A 22844-nucleotide genomic window follows, 5' to 3' on the forward strand; every position below is an offset into this window, starting at 1 on the left:
TCTTTTCCTCAATGAAATGTAGAAAATGAGAATTATATCTTTTTAAATTCCCCATCCCCCCCAAAAAGCATTTAGCCTCTTATTCAGAATAAGTGTAATCCTTTAAAATACAGTGGGTGGGGCCCCTGGGTGGCTCAGTGGGTTAAGCCTCTGCCTTTGGCTCAGGTCACTGTCCCAGGGTCCCAGGGTCCTAGGGTCCCAGGGTCCTGAGATCGAGACCCTCATTGGGCTCTCTGCTCAGCAGGGAGCCTGCTTCCCCTTCTCTCTCTGCCTGCCTCTCTGCTTACTTGTGATCTCTCTCTCTCTCTGTCAAATAAATAAATAAAAATTTTTTTTTAAAGACACAAAATAAAATACAGGAGGTGACCTTGAAGAGATTACCTGTCACAAATGGTTAAACTCGAAGGGGAAAATTATGACAATCCTTTCTAATTTTTGCAACCGTAATTGTCTAAGGCAGATTCATATGATGTGGATATTAGCTTTGATTCTTAGCTTGAAGTCAGTTGCTCTTTCATTATAAGCAGGCTGCTCCCTGTAAGAATAAAAACAGTTTTAGCCTCTTCAAAAGCTCATTATTTTGAGGGGCAGGCTTTGGCTTGATAACTAGAACCAGTTCTGGCTCATGGCCAGCTTTGTCTCCTTCCACACAAATATCTAGCAGTTGACTTGGATCGCGGAGCTGTAATGTGGAAGATGCATTAGGGAGTTCTGGTTGTTCTCCACATTTCACGTGGAATAAATGCACACGCCCCGGGGCCTCACCATGACAAGAACAACAGAAACAAAAGCAAAATACAAAATTTTCTTGGGGAAGGTTTTGTACTTTCTCTCAGTATGATAACGTCTTAGAATGTGTTCAGAGATGCAGGCATGCCACCTCGGCTCTGTCTTTGTTTTTCTTGGTTGAGAGCCCCTACTGGTTTCCAGATTAGGGAACAAGCCCTAGGGGCCAAGGTCATACAGCTGGCTGGTGGAAGAGTTAGGATTAGGACCCACTTCTCTTTCCTCTCAGAGGTATTTTCCAGTATCTTCCATCCTGAGGCACTGCGCAGATGCTCAGTTGTTCCTGCAGGGATCTACCCTTCTCCTCATGCCCGTAGTTCTGGGCAGAATCATCTGACAAGTGGGTTAGCCTCCAGTGTAAATGAGGCAGTATTCATTAATGCTTACAGGTCATTAGGGTGCCATTAGCAATAGCGTTTTAGTTTAACTAAAGGCATCCTAGTAGGGTGAAAGAATGTATGTTCCTTGATGTATATTAAACCAGAATTGAGGGCACCTGGGCTGGCTCAGCCCGTAGAGCCTTTAGAGCCCTAGAGCCTTTCAAGCTCGGGATCACGAGTTCAAGGCCCATGTTGGACACGGAAACCACTTAATATTAAAACAGAATTGAATAATTTAATTTAATTTGGTATTTTAACAAATAATCCAAAACTTTTGCCCTCTTCTAAATTATTTAAGAACCTACACTTTTCGGGCACCTGGGTGGCTCAGTGGGTTAAGGCCTCTGCCTTTGGCTCAGATCATGATCCCAGGGTCCTGGGATCGAGCTCCAGGGCTCTCTGCTCAGCAGGGAGACTGCTTCCCCCTCTCTCTCTGCCTGCCTCTCTGCCTACTTGTGATCTCTGTCTGTTAAATAAATAAATAAAATCTTAAAAAAACAAAAACCCTACACTTTTCATTTCATGAAAATTCCATCATACTTGCTTCTCATAGAAACACCAAGGGGTCTATTAATGAATCCCTGATTGACTGGGTTATTATTTGTCTGTGTCACATACTTCTTTGAGTGACACGAATTGAGAATAAAGATAAATCCAATATTCCCTGAATTCAAGATTCTCAAAATCTAGGAAAGAATAAAAACTACATAAACAAAAGGTCACCTGGCTTGACTGGGAGTGCAGAGAGTGGTAGTGTTGTAAGAACTTTACTTTCTAAAATATGTTTGAAAACCTGCTTCTGCTACTCATAAAGAATCTTATTTCATTAAGATAATCCCCCTTATTGGGAGGGGCCTGGATGGCTCGGTTGGTTAAGCATCAGCCTTTGGCTCAGGTCATGATCCCAGAGTCCTGGGATCAAATCCCCCCTTGGGCTCCCTGCTCAGCAGGGAGCCTGCTTCTCTTTCTGCCTCTGTCCACCACCCCTCCAGCCCACTCACACTCTCTCTCTCACTGGTAAAAAAAATAAAATCTTTTTTAAAAAGATAATCAAAATTATTAATTAATAATAAAATAATATATTTCAATAGCCCCTTTTGAAAAACAAAAGATTTTTATAGTTTTCTAGGAACTTACATGTACATCATTTCATTTCATTTAAAACAACTGTGGGAAGTAGGATATATGATGCTGTCATCATTTAATAAGGGAGGTACTTAGAACTCAGCAGTTTGGCACCGAGCACATTAAAACGGATTAATACACTGTAAATTGGTTTGTATTTATCTCCCTTTTGGTCTCTGCCCCGGTTCATGGTCCTCTGAACAGGGGCTCAAACTGAATGTGGACTTTGGTCCCAGACCAGGTTTTCTGCCCCTGAGTCCTTTGCCCATCATAGGAAGCCAGAAAGCAATGTAAACTCACTTTGGCTGCTGTCACTTAAGTCTGCAGTCAAACTTAAACAGAAAGTAGGCCATTGTATGTTCTTGGCAGTCTTGCCCAAGGTCAGTTGACTCTGTATGTGTGGGCTTATTTCTGGGCTCTCTATTCTGTTCCAATGGACTGTCTTTATGCCAGGACCACACTGTTTTTGACAGATGAATGGACAAAGAAATGTGACATATACGTACAATGGAAATTATTTAGCCTTAAAAAAAAAAAAAAGAGGAAATCCTGCCATTTGTGATAATGTGGACGAACCTGGAGGACATTCTGTTAGGTGAAATAGGGCCTGATTCCACTTATAGGAGGTATCTAAAATAGTCTAACTTGTAGAGGCAGAAACTTCAATAGTGGTTGTGAGAGGCTGGAGGGTAGGGGAAAATGAGGAGTTGATATTCAAAGGATACAAAGTTTCAGTTATGCTAAATGAGTAAGCTCCAGAGATCTGCCTAACCTCTATAATGAACAATACAGTATTGGGTACTTCAAGGTTTATGAAGAGAATCGATCTCATGTTAAGTGTCCTTTTTTTTTTAAGATTTTTTTAAAAGATTTTATTTATTTATTAGACAGAGAGAGAGCACAAGTAGGCAGAGAGGCAGGCAGAGAGAGAAAGAGAGAAAGAGAGAAGCAGGCCCCCTGCTGAGCAGAGAGCCTGATACAGGACTCAATCCCAGGACCTCAGGATCATGACCTGAGCCGAAGGCAGAAGCTTTAACCCACTGAGCCACCCAGGCGCCCCATGTTAAGTGTTCTTCGGGATCATGACCTGAGCCGAAGGCAGAGGCTTTAACCCACTGAGCCACCCAGGCGCCCCATGTTAAGTGTTCTTAACACACACATAAAATGTAGTCTCCATGAGAAGTTTGAAGAAGATGGTCTTCACCCAACAGGCTAAATTCTCAAAGACCAGAACTCCAAACAAAAACAAAAACAAAAACGCAAGACAACAAAAACTGTGTCTGAAAGACATCTCCAGTGTTCCTAATGATCAGGCAGAACTTTCTCTCATCAGACGCACATCCTGTCCTCAAGTTGTAATCCTTCTTTCTAAAGGCAGAATGATTCAAAGGGAGGAAGGTTGGCCATCCTAGTCCCTGGAGTTGGGCCTTATTCTACTTTCTTTCCATCTTTTCCTAGCTTACTACTATCAACACCGCTTACATGTTCCTGGTGATTGGGGGGGGGGGCGGTGGTCTTCCTTCCTTTCTTGCCATCTAATAGGACTTCTCAGAGAGGAAATTCAAGTGAAAATGGTAAAAAAAATGTGGCCAAAGAATCAATTTGGGACTTGTTTTGTCTCACTTCAGGTTCATCGCACACATCAAGCTTCCTCATCAAAACTTTTTATATTTTAAATTTTGCTTCAGTGATTTGAGGGTTGTTTATGAGTATTTAGATAAACTGCTCAAATTAAGGAGTAAGTAATACCAGTGTTTTTATATACTGATTAGCCACCCCTGAGTTAAAGAATCATTTATCTTTCAAATCAAACTATATTTAGAAATCTTTCAACCTCAAGTAATTTATATAATAGAAGTAGTCTCTAAAAATTAGAGAATTTTTAAAATTTTTTAAAATTACAATTTTTAGGGGCGCCTGGGTGGCTCAGTGGGTTAAGCTGCTGCCTTCGGCTCAGGTCATGATCTCAGGATCCTGGGATCGAGTCCCGCATCGGGCTCTCTGCTCAGCAGGGAGCCTGCTTCCCCCTCTCTCTCTGCCTGCCTCTCCATCTACTTGTGATTTCTCTCTGTCAAATAAATAAAATCTTAAAAAAAAAATTACAATTTTTACTTAGATTTATAAGGGCTTGGGGATGTTCCTAAAATAAAATAGAAAATCACATATGTTCCCTGTATGTTCCTGGACTGTTGGCCAATATGATAAGACAATGAGATAAAGGGCTCAGGAGTGGGATCTGGGTCTAACTGCTTTGGTGGGCCTGATCTGGGACTCTCTCACTTACTTGCTGTGTGATCTCAGGCAAGTCATTCACCTTCTCTGTGCCTCTGTACTATGCTCATCTAAAAGAAATCAGGGATAACAATAGTATCTATCTCATAAGACTGATACAGTTGTCTTTGGTCATGATTGCACATGAGCTAATATTCATGTGAGTGCACTGCCTTATTCCCCTGCCTGTTGTTGAGAAAATTCTGGCACCACTTAAAGTCTCACCAGTTTATTTCTGGAACTTTCCAATAATGGTTCCTGTGAGCTCACAAAAAACACATATTCTTCCATGCTGGCCTAAGCTACCCAAGGGCATCATTTGACTCATGTGCTTTTGGCCCTGTGGTAGCCTGATTAGCCAGACCCAAGGTGCCATCTCTCGATGCTTCCAATCCTGGATTCCCACTGCACCAAAACTAAGGTCTGTTTCACCCGGAACCAACCTCCTGATGTCATGTTCTGCCCTCGGGAGAGTATGCCTCAGGGAATTTACTTTTAGGTCTCATGCCTTCTGCCTCTTTCTCTGTAAGCTCCACACCTGGGGCCCTGGCGGTTGGGTGGGGGAGGGGTTAGTGATGACTGAGGCCCAAATCCCCTTGTGTTCTCTACACCCTCCGTTGTCTTCAGTGAGAAACTCTCCTGCAGATGGACGCACGGAAGTGCCATCCAGCAGTTCCTCAAGTGAGCTTGGTGGCTCAAATCTTACCTCAGGCTCCAACCAGGACTCTGAATTCCCCCCTACATGATTATACAAAGATGCTCGTGAAATCCTGACACCCTCTTTGAGCAACCAGTAGAGAAAATTTCTTTTTAATGCTCTCTTAGGGGCGATTCCCAAGCTGTTTTCAGTAACTACATTTTCTAAACAAAGACAAGTTTTCCATATGCTTTGGTGATTTTAGCATGCTGCCGAACAAGGACAGTAAAAGTCTGAAATGTGTGCATCACTGGTAAGATAGTCCCACATGTGTCTACTTCCTTAAACAACTTTCCATTGAAAGTACTAAATTTCTCCATAATATTAATTATTATAAACGTTCTCAGTTCAGTGTTTTATCAGTTGAGGCAATTGACTGATTTAGTGTTATCTGGAAGGCTTTTTCTTTGAGATTCACAATGTCAAACAAAGGGAATTTATATGCAACCAATGAATTACTGAATTCTACATCTGAAACCGATGATGTTCTATATGTTGGCTAATTGAATATAAATTAAAAGGAAGAAAGGGAAGTTAACATGCATAAAGCTCTGGGGAAAAAATAGGAAGGCTTTCACAGTAGTGGGGAGTAGTAAACTTTTTTTCTGCAGCTCATTCCTGACGGGTAATGTTTATGCACAAATAAAGATACCCACTGTTTCTACAAGCTTAGCAAAGGTACACTTGGAAGCAGGCCACACACGATACTCTGAAGGCTAAACTGTAAGTCCCTCTCTTCACCTCCCACTAATCTGCCACACACTGGTGATTAGGAATTCCGGGTCCTGCCATTAATCCTTTCTACCATGAACATACGGCCATACAATTTATGGCTGCAGTTGCTAATATATCCTGAAGCAGAGCTAACCTTCTGTTGCTGTCCCATCTGGTGGTGTTTCCAGTTTTGTGAGTTTTATCTCTGATTCAGCTTCCATGGAAAATGGCAACGTCCGTAAGCATTTCTAGTAGTCTGGGTCCAGAACTCTATTTACTGCCGTATTTCAATAAGGTACATTTCTCCCCTTTAACTCCAGTGATCTGGGGATGTTGAAAGAATGCTTTGTACAGTGTTTCCCTCATATCTGCATAGAGGTTCCCTAAGCCTCTAACTTTGTGGCATTCAAGTGTATTGTCAGGTAGGGGGATGGGTTAGCCTGGCATAGAGCAATTGCAAACATGGCAGCTTGCCTGAAATGAAGGCTGGGGAAAGATATTAAGATGAGAAACACCAGCTTACCAACAAGGCCAGGCTGTACAAACAGTTGTGCAAGGCTGAAACCAAAAACTGACAAGTACAAGTCAAAAGGACTATCATTCCTGCATGAGCTTTCCAAAACCACTACTACTTCCCCATCATTACCCGGGTGCTACCACCACCTTGCAAACACTTCTATTTTTAAAAAGACCTGTAGAAAACCTGGCAATTCATAGACCTGTAACCATGGGGCTAATCATACATTATATGTTAATTAAAAAATAAAAATTTATTAAAAAAAAAAAAAAAAAGATCTGTATGGGCACCTGGGTGGCTCAGTTGGTTGGGCAACTGCCTTTGGCTCAGGTCACGGTCCCGGAGTCCCAGGATCAAGTCCCGCATTGGGCTCCCAGCTTCATGGGGAGTCTGCTTCTCCCTCTGACCTTCTCGCCTCTCATGCTCTCTCTCACTCTCTCTCTCTCAAATAAATAATAAAGAAATAAAATCTTAAAAAAAAAAAAAAGACCTGTAGAATTTGACTTCTCTCCTGATTCAGACACCTTTTATTTCTCTTGATGTCTGATTGCTGAGGCTAGGACTTCAGGTACTACATTAAACAGCAGTGCAGAGAGAAACCAGGATGCTTGTTTTAACATAAAATGAGGCTTTATGATCCAATAAAGAATATATTATTTATAAGCCGTAAAAGGAAGACGAAAGCCCTTAAGGGAATTACCCCCATCATTCAGAGATCGCTAATGTTCCTCTTTTGGTTATCCATCCTCTCAAACTCAGTTCCTGGGGCCGACGGGAAACGGTGGTTAAATAATGACTGGTTATGGTGCCACTAGGCTGTCCATCACTGTCAAATTCCTAAATTTGACTAACTAAAACAAAAAACAAGAAACAACAGAAAAAAAAAAAAACACCCTAAAATGTTTTTTTAAAATCTAAAGAGGGAAGAGGGGGAGAGGAAAAGGATTGTGAAAGGGAAAAAAAATCTTAGCCCTTGAAAGTCAGCTCACATATTTGCACTTAATATATTCTACGCTTTGATGATTTGGCAGGTGTGGTGGTAGAGACTAATGTCCAACTCTGTCTGGCATTTATCTCAGCTTATCCTCTGTACCCAGACCCAGAGTCAGTGGGAAGTTCCATGCAAAGTGCTCCATGCATGGTGGAAGCGTCTTAAACCCATGAGCTATTTTGTCTATGAAGTTGTCCCACCAAATGAATAATTTCTTATTTATTGAGTGCGTTTCTTTCCCCCTAAGGGAGTAAGAGATTTTTCACCTAACCATTTGTATACACTCACTCAGTTCCCACTGGTGGCAAAGTCCAGTCTTTTATCAAGTGATGACCTAGGGCATGCAGCACAACGTCTGATCACACCCAGAGATCACTCTCCATGGAGTAGGAGGAGAGTCATACAGTGAGCCCTTGACCTGGGACTCATAAATACAATGCCCTTGCCAAATGAACTTGCTGGTTACAAAAAAAGAAAGTACTTCAAATTAGGAAACAAATCTGGTTGCCCAATGTTTCCTACTGAATAGTAAGTTATCCTCAGCGCTTTTGCCTCGGGTTCAATAACTCAGTCACTTTTATTCTTTACACAGGAAGCTCTCGTTTCCAGATGCCTGACAACCAAGTACATCCGTGAAATTGGACTGGATCCTGATTTGGGAAAAAAATACATATATAAGAGATATCTTTAGGGTAAGTGGAGAAATTTGAATATGATTATATTCACGAATTACTGTTAATTTTCTTAGGAGCAATAGGCTATTACACTTTTACATGAAAATATCCTTATTTTTAAGTTACAGCTGAAATATTGAGGCATGAAGTGTGATGTCTGTAACTTTCAAATGCTACACCAATGTGCGGGTACGCACACACACACAAACTTGGGAAATAATGAAATTGTTAACAAGATGATATCTGATTGGGGCGCCTGGGTGGCTCAGTGGGTTAAGCCGCTGCCTTTGGCTCAGGTCATGATCTCGGGGTCCTAGGATCGAGTCCCGCATCAGGCTCTCTGCTCAGCGGGGAGCCTGCTTCCCTCTCTCTCTCTCTGCCTGCCTCTCTGACTACTTGTGATTTCTCTCTGTCAAATAAATAAATAAAATCTTTTTTAAAAAAAAGATGATATCTGATTATTCATTGTACCATTCTTTCCACTTTTCCGTATTTTTTTTTTTAATTTCACATTGGGGCGCCTGGGTTGCTCAGTCGTTAAGTGTCTGCTTTCAGCTCATGTCATGATCCCAGGGTCCTGGGATGGAGCCCTGCATCGAGCTGCCTACTCAGCGGGGCCCCTGCTTCTCCCTCTCCCATTCCCCCTTGCTTGTGTTCTCTCTCTCTGTGTGTGTCAAATAAATAAATAAAATCTTTAAAAAAAATTTCACATTAAAAATTGAGCAATATTAATTTCCCTTCCAAAGTCAGAGCAGCTTGATGGAACCAAACACTCCAGGCAGAGCCAATGGTTTAAATCCAATACAATAAAATAGAGATAAGAATTCCTCTCCCCAATTAGGTTGCAAAGGAAAATAAATTTGAATTTGTTTCATTCATTCATTCATTCATTCATTCATTTATTCATCTATTTAACAAATTTTTATTGCATATTTACTCCAGGCTACATAATATGGGGTAAGGTGACAATCAGAAATTCCTTCAGGGGGGCACCTGGGTGGCTCAGTGGGTTAAGCCTCTGCCTTCGGCTCGGGTCATGATCTCAGGGTCCTGGGATGGAGCCCCACATCAGGCTCTCTGCTCAGCAGGGAGCCTGCTTCCCCCTCTCTCTCTGCCTGCCTCTCTGCCTACTTGTGATCTCTCTCTGTGTCAAATGAATAAATAAAAATCTTAAAAAAAAATTCCTTCAGGAACTTGTAATTCAAGGGAGAAAATCAGCCGTATATATTGTTAATTTTGCCTCTTACAGCTTCCCAGCCCCTTCAGGAGCACTATTCAACCATCATCTAATGCAGGTACAACCACTGCTGAGTACCTTCATCCACTCTCACCTGGGTCACTACAATTTAGTACAGACTTCATCATGTCGTCCCCCTGCTAAAGCTCTTGCCTCTCCTCGGACCTCACAGCTCTATGATTAATTGGGTCTCTCGGCTTATCTATTATCTCTTCATAACTCAAAATCTACACTCAATATAAATTAAATTGTTTTCCAGATTACTGTGCTCCCAGTCACTCTAAATTTGTACATATGACATTCCCTCTCCTTGAATCATATTCTCTACTCCATTCCTCCTCAACCGTTGCCTGTCTACCTCTCATCCTGGAGGTGTCGTATTACAGGTCACTTCCTGCAGGAAGCTTTCCTTGACCTCCAAAATCATCACCTTGACAATACCACCATGTACTTCCCCTATCGTTCCACTTGCACACCATGTTGGGATGGTCAGTTGAATAAACCATGGAGTGCTTTAAAATTAGGATGGCAGACTTCTCCCAGTGAATTCAGGCACCACTGATAAGGATAATAGCATTGACTGGAAACATCAAAGGGATATTGGAAGAGTTTTCAGCTCTTTGTATACGGGTAACCCAGAAGTAACAGCTAGTATCATAGATCACTAGGGACGAATGGTCCCTAGTGGGATTTGGATGAATACAGACCAGATGGCAATATTTTAGCTGCCTTTTGTTTTGAATTATAGTATCTTTAGGAATCTAAAGGAAGTCAGAACTTGACCACATTGTAGGTGCCCAGTATGATACCACGTGCCTTTAAATGGGGCCTGTGTGCACATGTACACATACACCCACAGTGGAATGGAATAAATGAAAAACTCACAGTCTGACAAAATGCTTATCAATTCCCCTAGTTACTTCTTGACCTCGTCACTAGAAAGCCTTTCCCGAGTCCTCTGGTAATGTAAATAATTCTAATTACAGTTCACTTCGTGCTTTGCTGAGTATCTTGCTCGCGCCACTCCTACGTTTCCTTCTCTTTCTAAATTCCCTTTCCCTTTCTGTCATGCGTTATTAATGATGGCCGGCTGTGATTTATTAGCCTTCTTGCACAGGGTTCCCTAAGTGCATCGTTGACATTCACGAGGTGCCAAGGCCGTAACCCTCTCCCAATCCCTGTTGTGCTGTTTTCCACTGAAACACTTGCTATTTTGCCCAAACTTCATTCATCACTGAGATCATTTGAATAAGCCAAAGAATATAATGTTGTCTACTGAGCTTTATTTTTAGTAATGCTTTGGTTCAGCATATTTCAATTTTGAAAGTTGCCTTAAAGGAAACTCAAATACAACGTGGCATATTATCACGTCCGTATCTTGAAGTAGTCCCTTTATAGCTTTCAAAACCAACTAATTCAAGTAATATACCAGATACAGGACCAAAGGGATAACTCAGGCTCTTTTGAAAAATGAGGACTCACCCTGGTTTATATGTAACACAAAAGCGTATTTACTCAGCTTTCTATCATCTGACACTTTCACAGATTTACAGTAAATCATGCTCATCATAATGAACTTGAAGAGTCTACAAGATCAGAAACATTCAGTTAGGCTTGGCGTGCTTTTAGTGTTGAGTGCGTTTACTCTCTGATTTCTTTTGAAATGTACTGTGAGTTTTGTACAGGTAATCTATGGGGTATATATATATTTTTTTTTTTTAAGATTTTATTTATTTATTTGTCAGAGAGAGAGAGCGAGCTATGGGGGTATATATTAGTCTTTTTTCCTTAATAGAGTGCCCTGTGTGCACAAAGTTGTTGTTAAACACTCCAGGTTTTTTTTGTTGTTGTTGTTCTCATCTACATGATTTTTTCCTTTATGGGAATATGAAATGGGTCATTTCAGAATTCAGAAAGGAAAAGTTATAATATATAGTAACGAAAGTTGTCTCTCTACAGTTATAACCAGGAAGAGTCTGACATTGAATTTTCCACCAACTGTCCTTTAATTCTGTGGTTTAATGGTAATAAATGTGAGCATTGTTTTCAGTAATTTTAAATAGATTCCTGACCTACCTATCTATGGCTCTGTGGTCCATCCTAGTCACGACTTTCTTTCTTTGGAGAAACTGAGGTAAAAACTGTTCATGATTCTATAGGAGCAGAGCATGACACTTGGCCTTAAATCTTTGGGTTTCTTAATTCATGCTTATTTTGGTAGGCCAGCCATGAATCTTTTCTTTAATCCAAGTATTCTTAGAGCATTCAGGATTAGGAGCAAAAAAAAAAAAAAAAAAAAAAAAAAAAAAAAGATCAGCATCTGTCATTGACTAATCCAGGAAAAAAAAAAAGACTAATGAGACTAATGAGAGCTAGCACATCCATGGGATGTGCCTTAGTTTAAAATCTTCATGTGTCTTAAAATAAGCTTTAAATTTCTGAAGTTTTGATTAGAAGAGATGAAGCAGACCCAAAATGCTTTGTTTGACTTTTTTCACTCAATGAACTTTGTGTCTTTTCTGGTAACACAAGTCTTGTTCTAAATTCAAAGTTTGAAACAAACAAACAAACAAAGAAAGGGAACAGATAGAAAATCATGTGTAATCTTTCTTGATTTCCAGAAAAAAAACCTCTATTACATGGTAGCTTGTGTCCATCCCCTGTTACACATGTCCAGAGCCCAGATTTTGCTGCCTTTAGAATAGTCGTCACGTTTCTATTAGTTTAATGTTTGGTTTTCCTGTAGGCTGCCATCTTCTGGAAGCAGCATGGTCTGTGCCCTAGGCACTATCATATCCAGAGTGCCTAGGAGTGTGTGTGTGTGTGTGCATACCCTACACATGTTGGCTGTGGAAAGAGGACTATTCTCTATGCATTTTTATACATATATTTTTTGCTTCCAAAAATTAGTACTATATAGTCCAGATGGCATGTGTTTTCTTTTCTTTCTTTCTTTCTTTTTTTTTTTTTTAAGGTTTTTTGTTTGTTTGTTTTTGAGGGAGGGAAAGAGTGAGAGAATGAGCGGGGTGGGGTGGGGGGTGGGAAGAGCAGAGGAAGAGGGTCAAGCAGACTCTCCACTGAGCAGGGAGCCCAATGCCTGGCGGGATCCCAGGACCTTCAGATAGTGATCTGAGCTGAAGGCAGACACTTATTCAAATGAGCCATCCAGGCTCTCTAGATAGCATGTGTTTTCAAGTAAAAAGCCTTTCATACACAATTTAAAAGATTATCTCGGGTGATCCAATGGTTGATATGTTACTCTATTTCTAGTATGAAAAAAATAAATATATAGTAAGTCTTCAAGTAAATACTTCACAACACAGTACCTGTTGCAAGTCAGATCACACTCACACAGCAAAAAATCAATAGAGCCAAGCATAGATATCCAGCAAAAGACATTTATCTAAATATTAATAATGCTATGGTGGCTTTTCCAAATTTATAGTACCACATCTTTATAATTTGTGACAATTTCTCAATAGGAAAGCTGTTGAATTTCAGTGCTGTCAAGAGAATAGCTTAAGCTTTGACAAAAAGGAAGGTAGTGGGGACTGGAACAGAACAAATCACCAGCCTATGCAGAGAAGATAGAGCCTTGCAGAAATTTTAAAACCAATGTATAATTATAATGGGACAGGTGCTTCAATGTGGGAAAAAAATGATAGAACCTCTCATCTGATGCCTTATAACTATATTTCTCAGAAGATCTGAAATAAGATCTAAAATTAAAATATTGGATTTGAGGCTGATACTCACTATACAACTCCCCACGTGTACCAAGAATTATTAATCGCCAAATATAATCATTATCTTTTTTCAACCATTGATTTCATTGGCCTCTTTTTTCCCCCTTCATTTTTAATCTATGCAAGGCACATCCCAATTACTGTCACTTTCTTTACCTTCATATGCGTTGTATTGGTTTTCCTCTTCCCTATCTGGCCATGATTTCCCATGCTGTTAATGTACCGGGCTTCCTTTCCTTGCTTTGTAAATATTGACTTTTCATTTTCTTGGGCTCTGAGCTCTCCTCAGGCAATTTCATATATTTTTCACAGATTCATCTATAGGACCCTCCAGAACTATATTTCCAACAGCCTGGTCATTTCCCTTCTGTTCTCTGAAATTGTTGGCACCTCGCTCACTCTTCCTCTCCACTGTGAGCTAGGTTTCCATCCGAGGTGATCCTGGATGGCCCATCACCCACCTCTCACATCTTCCATGACCTCCCAATACCACTTTACCACCCACTCCTGCGGTCATTCCTTGCAACTTTTAATGAACTGAAAGCACTCAGCCTTCAGAATGACTAATTTAAATATTCTGTGCTGTGACCAAAGCTTCCTCTTTTTCCAGTTTTTTCTTGAACTATATTCTCACCACAATTTTTCTAAAGCTTCATTAGACCTCTAGTCTTTTAAGCTTTTATCTTTCCCCGACAATCAACCCTTTGACTTTATTTCTTTCCCTCTACAGCTGAGTTACTATACTGCAACGCTTCCAACGTTCTCTTCCCAATATCCTAAACTTCCTTTATTCTTCTGTCCTCCCTCCTCACCAGGCCCATTCAGGCTTCATTCAACACCAGGGTGCACTCCTACACTCTAGTGCTCCTGCACTGGACAGGTTACTGTTGCCATATTGTTATGATTGTTAACCTTAATCCTCACAAAGTCTAAAAAGACATTTATGTTACTTAGCCAACTCTCTAATTCTTCATATATTATTCCAATACATTTCTCATTATCCTCAAGATTCTGATACTCTCTCCCACTTTCAAATTCTTAGTCACCCACAGATTTTCTCATTTCCTAACATAATCACCAAAGCAGTTTCCTCAACTTGTCATCTACAGGCTTACTTACATCTGCATTCACTCTTCCTTCCGTCTTACTGCAATCTGTTACTCCATTTAACAGACATTTATTGAAGGTCTTCTGGGCCAGTCACTGTGCTAGGTGTTGGAAACACAAAGAAGACTAAGACAGACATGATCTCTCACCTCATGGACCTTATAGTTTGGTGGAGCAGAGATCCATTAAATAACTATCCGAATAATGAATTAATTTCATTCTTGATAGATTGTTGTTATGAGAACAGGAGGCTGTAAGACCACCTATCAGGAGAACCTGAACTATATTTAAAGTAAGACTTAAAAGTAAGTGGCTATTGTTCAGGCTAAGGTACTTATATGTAGAAGGAGTTTCGGTTAGGAAAATGGATAGGAAATGTGATGTTCAAGGAAATAAGAAATGGTTGATGTATCGGGAATACAGAGAAATAAGTATAAGGCGAGACGGAAGACAGATGGGTCCTTGTTAATCGTGCTAAAGATTTCAGCCATTTTTCTAACAACAAAGAGACATTTTGAGCTGGGGAGTATAAATTGAATTTCTTTTTGTTTTGTTTGGTAAAACACCCAATCCTGGCATTTAAAAGAGATTGTTCAAAATTGGGTGAGGGTGGGTGGAGCAGAAGCTTGGTTCAATTGTACTGAGGCGTGAGTGTGAGAACAAGACATGGATCAGGAAGAGCCTAGCCCACTTTCTAATTTGGTTACTGCAGGGGGCTATGAAGTTATAGGATGATTTGCTTTCACATGGAACACATTTGAGTATGGTTATTACAGAGGGCAACCGTGAAGATAAGAAAGATGTTGCATTTGCAAAGATTCAGAGAAACCTAAGAAATCATATTTCTTTCAGGGGGCTGACACTATAACTAGATATACTTGGACTTGAAAAGATCCTTCCTTTTATCAGGAAGAACCCATGTCACAATAAGGCGTGAGATACATAGTTCAGCCTGAGGAAAAGATGGCAAGGGTGGTTAGGGAAGATGTGGTATATAAACTAAGCTCTGGGAAATGGGTAAAATAAAGATGTTGTCAACTATGATGATGGAAGTTTTGATATAAGGGACATGTCAAGAGTCTACTTTACTTTGTGATTATGCCAGTATAGGTGGTAGGACTGAGGGTAAGTCCAAGGTTTCAAATCTAGGTGGTAATTTGAGAAATAAAAGGACTGCTATTCTGCTTCAGTGTCAGAGATGAATTTTTTTTTCCTCCCCTAATGAACCACAGAGCAAAAATAGGGAAATGCAGGGCAAGGAATAAAATGGAGAAACTGACCAACATCCAGAAAATACTAAAACTCTGTCTCTTTTATATGGCTTATTTTCTCTTCAAGTCTCCCAGAATGGCAAATCTACACACATTCAAGCATAAGTTCAACATTATTATCCATTTTTGTCTGTCAATTGGCAGGGGGGAAAAAAGAGTAATAATGCCTCATTGATGAGGGTTTGGGAAAATATGCACTCTTCTGGACTTGGAGTCAGAGAGTGAAACAGAAGAAACTCTGTACAGTCTAGCAATAAGTAGAGAAAGTATATCCTTTGGAAAAATTCCATGCCTAGATATTAAGTTCAAAGAAGGAATTGCAAAAAGTATAGGTATAAGGATGTTCACGTAAGAGTTATTTAAAAAGAGCAAAAAATTTGGAAAAAATTGTCCATTTTTTGAGGAACAATAAAAGTATGGTATATGTGTACAAGGAAATACCATGAAGTTGTTATCCAGAGATATGGATCTGTATGTATCAACATAGAAAGTGCTTTACAATCCAGAAAAAATAACAAGTGACCATATATGGTGTGTATGATTCCATCTATGAAAAAGGTATTTACTGACACATAATAAATGTCTGAAGAGAGACACAACCAGAGAAAAAATTTTTTGGAAAGACACGAAACCAAATGTTAAACCTTACTAAAAATGGGATTATGGCTGCTGCCTAGTTTATTTTTCCTTGTTAATATTCTCTTACACTTTCTAATGACTTGGTAATTGATACAGATTGTTCTTTTTTTTTTTTTTTAAAGATTTTATTTATTTATTTGACAGAGAGAGATCACAAGTAGGCAGAGAGGCAGGCAGAGAGAGAGAGAGAGGAGGAAGCAGGCTCCCTGCTGAGCAGAGAGCCCGATGCGGGACTCAATCCCAGGACCCTGAGATCATGACCTGAGCCGAAGGCAGCGGCTTAACCCACTGAGCCACCCAGGCGCCCCTACAGATTGTTCTTAAAAGGAAAATTTTTAAGCTTAAATTTTTAAGCTTAAAAATCCAAATCTAAATAGTTTGACATGATTTTATATAACCATATTCCTATCCATCTACAAGTTTAATGGGCTATCCACTATGAAAGGGAAAATACACTGAAAGTTTGGAGCTAAGAAAAGTAAATGAAAAGCCTTGTCATTCTTAGGATACCACAGACTATTTTCTCCTTAATGTGAAACTATCCTGAATGGGTCTCTAGAGAGTTGAAAGGGTTACATCACCTAAGTATTCAATGAAAAGTGAGATGCAATAAATAAAAATAGTTTTTCAAAACTGCACAAATGCCTGTGTAAAATCCAACTCCTCCAGAGCTGAGACTAAGAACCCATTTTCCTTAGAGTGGTCCTTGCTCCAGATCAGAGATCATTCTTTTAGGAATTCAGGTCTCTCCATAATGGACACAGATCAGTTTAGGATTCTTGGGATCTTAACGTATAAAGTAACTATGGGAGTGCCTTTCGCTTGGATGGCTCGCTGAATTGAACAAATTAATGAAAGAATAATTAGATAAGTAATTCTATGGCCAACAGGCCAGCCTAAGCATCAGAAATTTTAAGAAGCTGAAAGTGACAAAATTATAATTGTGTTGTTATGAAGTAAGGCAAACCCAAGGTTCTTAGACTCTAGTGAAAGTAACCCCAAGGAATGGTATCTGAAAAAGGCTGTCTCAGTGAGTTCCGGCTGCTACAACAAGTACCACACACAGGATGGCTTAAAAAAACAAACATTTCTTTCTCACTGTTCTAGAGACTTATAAAAGTCTGAAACTGGCGTGCCTGCGGGGTCAGATTCTTGGTGAGTGTCCTCTTCCTGGTTTTGTCCTTGCCTGGCCTTGCCTGGGTGCACACACTTAGAGAGAGATCCCATGTCTCTCTTTCCTGAGGGTCTTGATCACATCCTGGAGAACCAAATGCCATCACAAAGGGGAATAGGACTACAGCATATAATTTTGGGGGAGACACAAATATTCAGCCCACGGCAAATGCCAACCTAATTTCCAGAGGCAGAATGTCTCCTTTATCCTATTGTTACCAGTTACCCATCAATCAATCGATGCTATTGTTTTTCTAATAGAAGAAAGGAGTCACTGAAAGTTGGGTAGTCAGCATGAGTGCCTAGAAAAAAAGGAGACATCAGAGAAAAAACTTGGCAATACCCACTCAGCATGTCCAGTGGAGAGGGGATAGTCTAGTCCTACAACTCCTATACCCAACCCCCACAGCAACTGACCACAGCTCAGAGGCTGAAAAATCATGTTATTATAGGGGGATGTCATTAAGCATTTAGGCATTACAATTGTCACTCCTCCCTTCTCAACCACCACGGCTCTCGGTCTCTCATTCCATGTTCATTAAACAGCTTCTGATCGTAATGTGCTTTCCCGGACAGATTTTGCAGAGGACAGGAATGTGCTGCTCTTGCAAACTTGCAAAGTCCATGGGATGCCCACATTTCTCTTCTCAGCTAGCTGTCATTCTCATTTATACAAGTCCTCTTCCATCAGCTCGCATGGTGCATCCTGGATATCTAGAGATTAAACGTGGTCTAGGAATGCTGAGAGAGTAAAACAACATCTCTTAACTATTTGCTCATGCATAGACTTTGACCCCTTGCTCACAGTCTTCCTCTTTATCTCACACTCTGCCATCCTCCTGGGTGATTTAAACACCCAGATGGAAGTCCCTTCCAACGTCTGCTTCTTGGTTCTTTGACATGCAAATGTTTCCATTAGTTTCTCCTTCCCCACCAGCTTGCCCCTGGGGCCAGATCCCCAGACCTCCGGTCACCGCCCCCGGAAACTATTCTACATTCCAAATCATTAACTCGTATTTCTTGTTCTCTGACCACAACTGTTTCCTAGCTTACTCGCTCACCACGGTCCTGTCTACGGCTTCCTAAGTTCCTCTAAGGAATCAGAGCCATTCAGAGTTTCCTCCCAAATTTTTACAGCCATTTTCTTAAAGGTATTTCCTCATTCAACTTTCTTTCTTTTCTTTTCTTTTTTTCTTTACCGGTTAAAATAGCACAACATAAAATTTGCCATCTTGACCATAAGCGTACAATTTGGTGGCATCAGGTACATTCTCACTGTTGTGCAACCCGCCTCCAGAACTCTTTTCATCTTGCAAAACTGAAACTCTGTACCTATTAAACGCTAACTCTCAGTTCCCTCCACCTCTCCCCACCCCCAGACCCTGGCAGTCACCAGTCTACTCTCTGTCTCTTTGGATTTGACTCTTGTAGGTACTTCATTTGTCATACAGTAGTTGCTTCTTTGGGACTGGCTTATTTCACTCAGCATAATGTCCTCGTCCAAGGTCACCCATGAGTTCATGCGGCGTTCATCCATGTTGTAGTATGTGTGAGAATTTCCTGACTTTTAAAGGCTAAATAGTACCCTATTACATGGATGGACCATATCTTGTGTTCAGTCGTTTGTCTGCTGGTGGGCACTTAGGTTGCTTCCACCCTTTGCCTATTGTGAATGTTAGAAACACGGATATACTCATTTATCTTTCTTATTGCTCTCAATTTCTGAAAGGCTTTGTAATTTACTCATTTATGAACCAACCCAGTGTTAAAATAATCCCTCAAACATGTGCCATGTGTCTTCTCCCTTTGCCTTTCCTGAAAATGTGGTGATAACGTAGTGATGATTGTGATGATGGCCATGATGCCGTTTGATCATGCCATTTCATACTTGCAAAATATTATTCATTGATTGGCTCTGCTTTCCATGGATATGAGTTCTCTATGAAAGCTGGCTAGCTAACATTTATTTACTAAACAGAGAAGTATGTGAAGTACTTCCTTATCAGACCAATAATATGGCTGTCAAGTATAGCTTTTCAAGGGATCTGTAGTTAATTGCATGGACAGCTCTCCTCTCCTGGCTTAGTGGAGAATTTTACTTCCTTCCTGTCATTGCAGTGATGAGGGGCCATGAGATACCGGTTGCATGGAGAATCAGTTGCATAAAAACTGTGTGCATCTCTTCTAGGCTGAAGCAATGAAGGTTTACTTCTGGATTTAGACTCTCTCTTCTGCCTCTGCATCAATGGAGGACACTTGGTCCCGATGGTTCAGCTATAGGATGGTGGAAATGCTAACAAATGATCACTGAGTAGCCATATGGAAAGGCATTTGCCCTGGATAGTTGCCCAGAACCTCAACAGATATTTTTTAAGCAAGAAATAAACCACTGAGACTTGTGGGATTATTTGTTTCTGGAATATAACCTAGTCTATCCTGACTAATACAGTAGGGGACTATTTAAGCAAAATGTGAGTTGGCATCTGTCCAGTAATCACGCAATAAAAAAAATGAGGTTAGGATGGTTAATACAGAAAGATCCTCTAAATATATTAACTTTAAAAACCAACATACAGAATTGAGTATATATTATGTTACTGTTTATATAAAATACAAATAAATACCAACATATGTATTGAGTATCTGTCCAGATATACCAAAACACTGGTGAGAGGGATTGCCTCTAAGAAAAGGGAGGGAAGACAGACAGATGTGGGGGAGACATTTTTTGCTGCTTGAATACTTCAGAACATTTAGCATTTAAAAATATTTTGAGGGCTGCCTGGGTGGCTGAGTGGGTTAAGCCTCTGCCTTCAGCTCAGGTCATGACCTCAGGGTCCTGGGATTGAGTCCCGCATTGGGCTTTCTGCTAGGCAGGGAGCCTGCTTCCTCATCCCTCTCTCTCTCTTTCTGCTTGCCTCTCTGCCTACTCTGTCAAATAAATAAAATCTTTAAGAAATATATTTTGAAATAATAAATGTGTACAGAGTACCTGGTGATAAGTAAATAAACATTAAAAACAGTTATGAAAGTCTAAATCAATCCAGGGGTTAGAGGAACAGGTAAAAAAAGAACGAATTTGAGAAATCATGCAGTAATCAGTATGACACAGTTTGTGAACTGGTAAATATCAGGAATACAGGGAAGGAAGAAATCAAAGATAACCACAATGTCAGTTCCATGAGGGCAAGAATTGTAGTCTCTTTTGTTCATTGATAGTACATATGGACTGACTGACTATATAAGGTATCAATTATTATGTTGAAAAAGTGTTTTTGTCCTTTGCCATACATTATGTTTAGAAGTTGGTAATGTCTTTCTGTTTTCATGGAATGAAATTTCAGTAAAGGGTTCCTTTATTTTTAATTTGGCCTCGTTACCTTTAAGTGCAGGTAACTATGTAATGAGAACATGATAAAATATAGAACTACACCATGGAAATACAGTATTGAACATAAAGCTTTTGAGTTTATCAAACATTAAATGGTTCAGATTTAAAAGGTCTTTAAGAATTAGAGCGCTTGGGTGGCTAAGTCCGTTAAGGGTCTGACTCTTGGTTTCGGCTCAGGTCATGATCTCAGGGTTATGAGATGGAGCCCTGGTGTCCAGCTCTGAGCTCAGGGCAAAGTTGGCTTGAGATTCTCTCTCCCTTTCCCACTGTCCCTCCTGCTTATTCTCTCTCTCTTTTTCTCAAATAAATAAATAAATAAAATCTTTTTTTTTTTAAAGAAGGTCTTTATGAATCTATGGCAAACTAGAAAAATGTAAGCTGTTTTAGAATTCAGAAATTACTTTCCAGAAAATAACATTGGCTTTAAGGAATAATACCATGTGTATAAAGCTATTCCCAATTTGTAAAAAATTTTGTTTTTAAGTAAACTCTATACCCAACGTGGGGCTTGAACCCACAACCTTGAGATCAAGAGTGACATGCTCTACCAACTGAGCCAGCCAGGTGCTCCTATTCTTGAATTTTGTTTAAAGGTTTTTGGTGTTTTTTGTTTTTTTTTTTTAAGATTTTATTTATTCATTTGAAGACAGAGATCACAAGTAGGCAGAGAGGCAGGTAGAGAGGGGGGGAAACAGGCTCCCCGAGGAGCAGAGAGCCTGATGCGGGACTTGATCCCAGGACCTTGAGATCATGACCTGAGCAGAAGGCAGAGGCTCAACCCACTGAGCCACCCAGGCGCCCTAAACGTTTTTGTTTAGGAGCATGTTGATGGCTCAGTGGGTTAGCAATCAACTCTTAATTTAGGCTCAGGTCATGATCTCAGGGTTGTGAGACTGAGGCCCATATACGGCACCATTGTCAGCAGAGTCTGCTTGAGATTTTCTCTCTTTCCCTTCCTCTGCCTCTTCCCTTCACTCACTCTGTCTTCTCTAAAATTAAATAATCTTTTAAAAAATAATAATAAATAGGGGCACCTGGGAGGCTCAGTGGGTTAAGCTGCTGCCTTCCGCTCAGGTCATGGTCTCAGGGTCCTGGGATCAAGCCCCACATCAGGCTCTCTGCTCAGCTGGGAGCCTGCTTCCTCCTCTCTCTCTCTGCCTGCCTCTCTGCCTACTTGTGATCTCTCTCTCTGTGTCAAATAAATAAATAAAATCTTAATAAATAAATAAATGCTTTTGTTTAGAAACTGCCAAACAATAGCACTCATTTGCTTCAAGTTGTTACATATTTTGTCCACCTGGTCTGAATTTGGGATCCTTACCCTTCTCTTCTGAATTGTTGGAATTTTGCATACACTATAGTGTACACTATAAATACACTATATTTATTTATTAATTTATATTTCTTCCCCTATACACTATATTTATTTATTTATATACACTATAAATAGCATTGCCCATCGGAACTAATGTCCTTTCTCTTGAGAATTTTTTATTTTTATTTTTTAAATTTTATTTATTTCTTTGACAGAGACAGATCACAAGTAGGCAGAGAGGCAGGCAGAGAGAGAGGGGGAAGCAGGCTCCCCGCCGAGCAGAGAGCCCGATGCGGGACTGCTCCCAGGACCCCGAGATCATGACCTGAGCTGAAGGCAGAGGCTTTAACCCACTGAGCCACCCAGGTGCCCTCTCTTGAGAATTTTGAAGCTATTTTGACAATGTAAAGCCAACAGTGTCATATGTCATGGAACAATTTCTAATCTGTCAAACACGTAAGAGGAAGACAAATTGCTTGGTGTGGAGGAAACCCCTTTACGTGTAAGCAGCCCAGTTCTTTCTCTAAATAAAGGTGGAAGAAGTGCTGAGAGTTCTCATGTTACTTGAGGAGGCTGGGGGTGGGGGATCACCTTTCTTCTTCATGGTCACAGGTAGCCCAGTGACCCAGAAAGGGATATGGGAGGCATCCCCCAGTGGCAGAGTTCTGCCTTCCAGTGACTATGCTATGGGCACCAGAGCAGGTGAAAGTGTATTTGACTCTCCAGTCCACTTGCTTTGTTAATTCCTGATGCCCAGGCTGAGATTAAGAGGCTTTACCATGCTAAGCTGTGGCCTGAAATTCAGCCTCC

General features: G+C 40.4%; 1 non-coding gene across 1 annotated transcript; it reads right to left on the minus strand.

Moving 5' to 3' along the window:
• Positions 1 to 21212: 21212 nt before the first annotated feature.
• Positions 21213 to 21285, minus strand: TRNAK-CUU. The gene has a single exon. It is a non-coding gene; the product is annotated as a tRNA-Lys (tRNA).
• Positions 21286 to 22844: the final 1559 nt, after the last annotated feature.

The sequence above is a fragment of the Mustela putorius genome, unplaced genomic scaffold (genome assembly GCF_011764305.1).
Source record: "Mustela putorius furo isolate JIRA1106 unplaced genomic scaffold, ASM1176430v1.1 tig00000561_pilon_pilon_pilon, whole genome shotgun sequence".
In the NCBI taxonomy this organism is placed as follows: domain Eukaryota; kingdom Metazoa; phylum Chordata; class Mammalia; order Carnivora; family Mustelidae; genus Mustela; species Mustela putorius.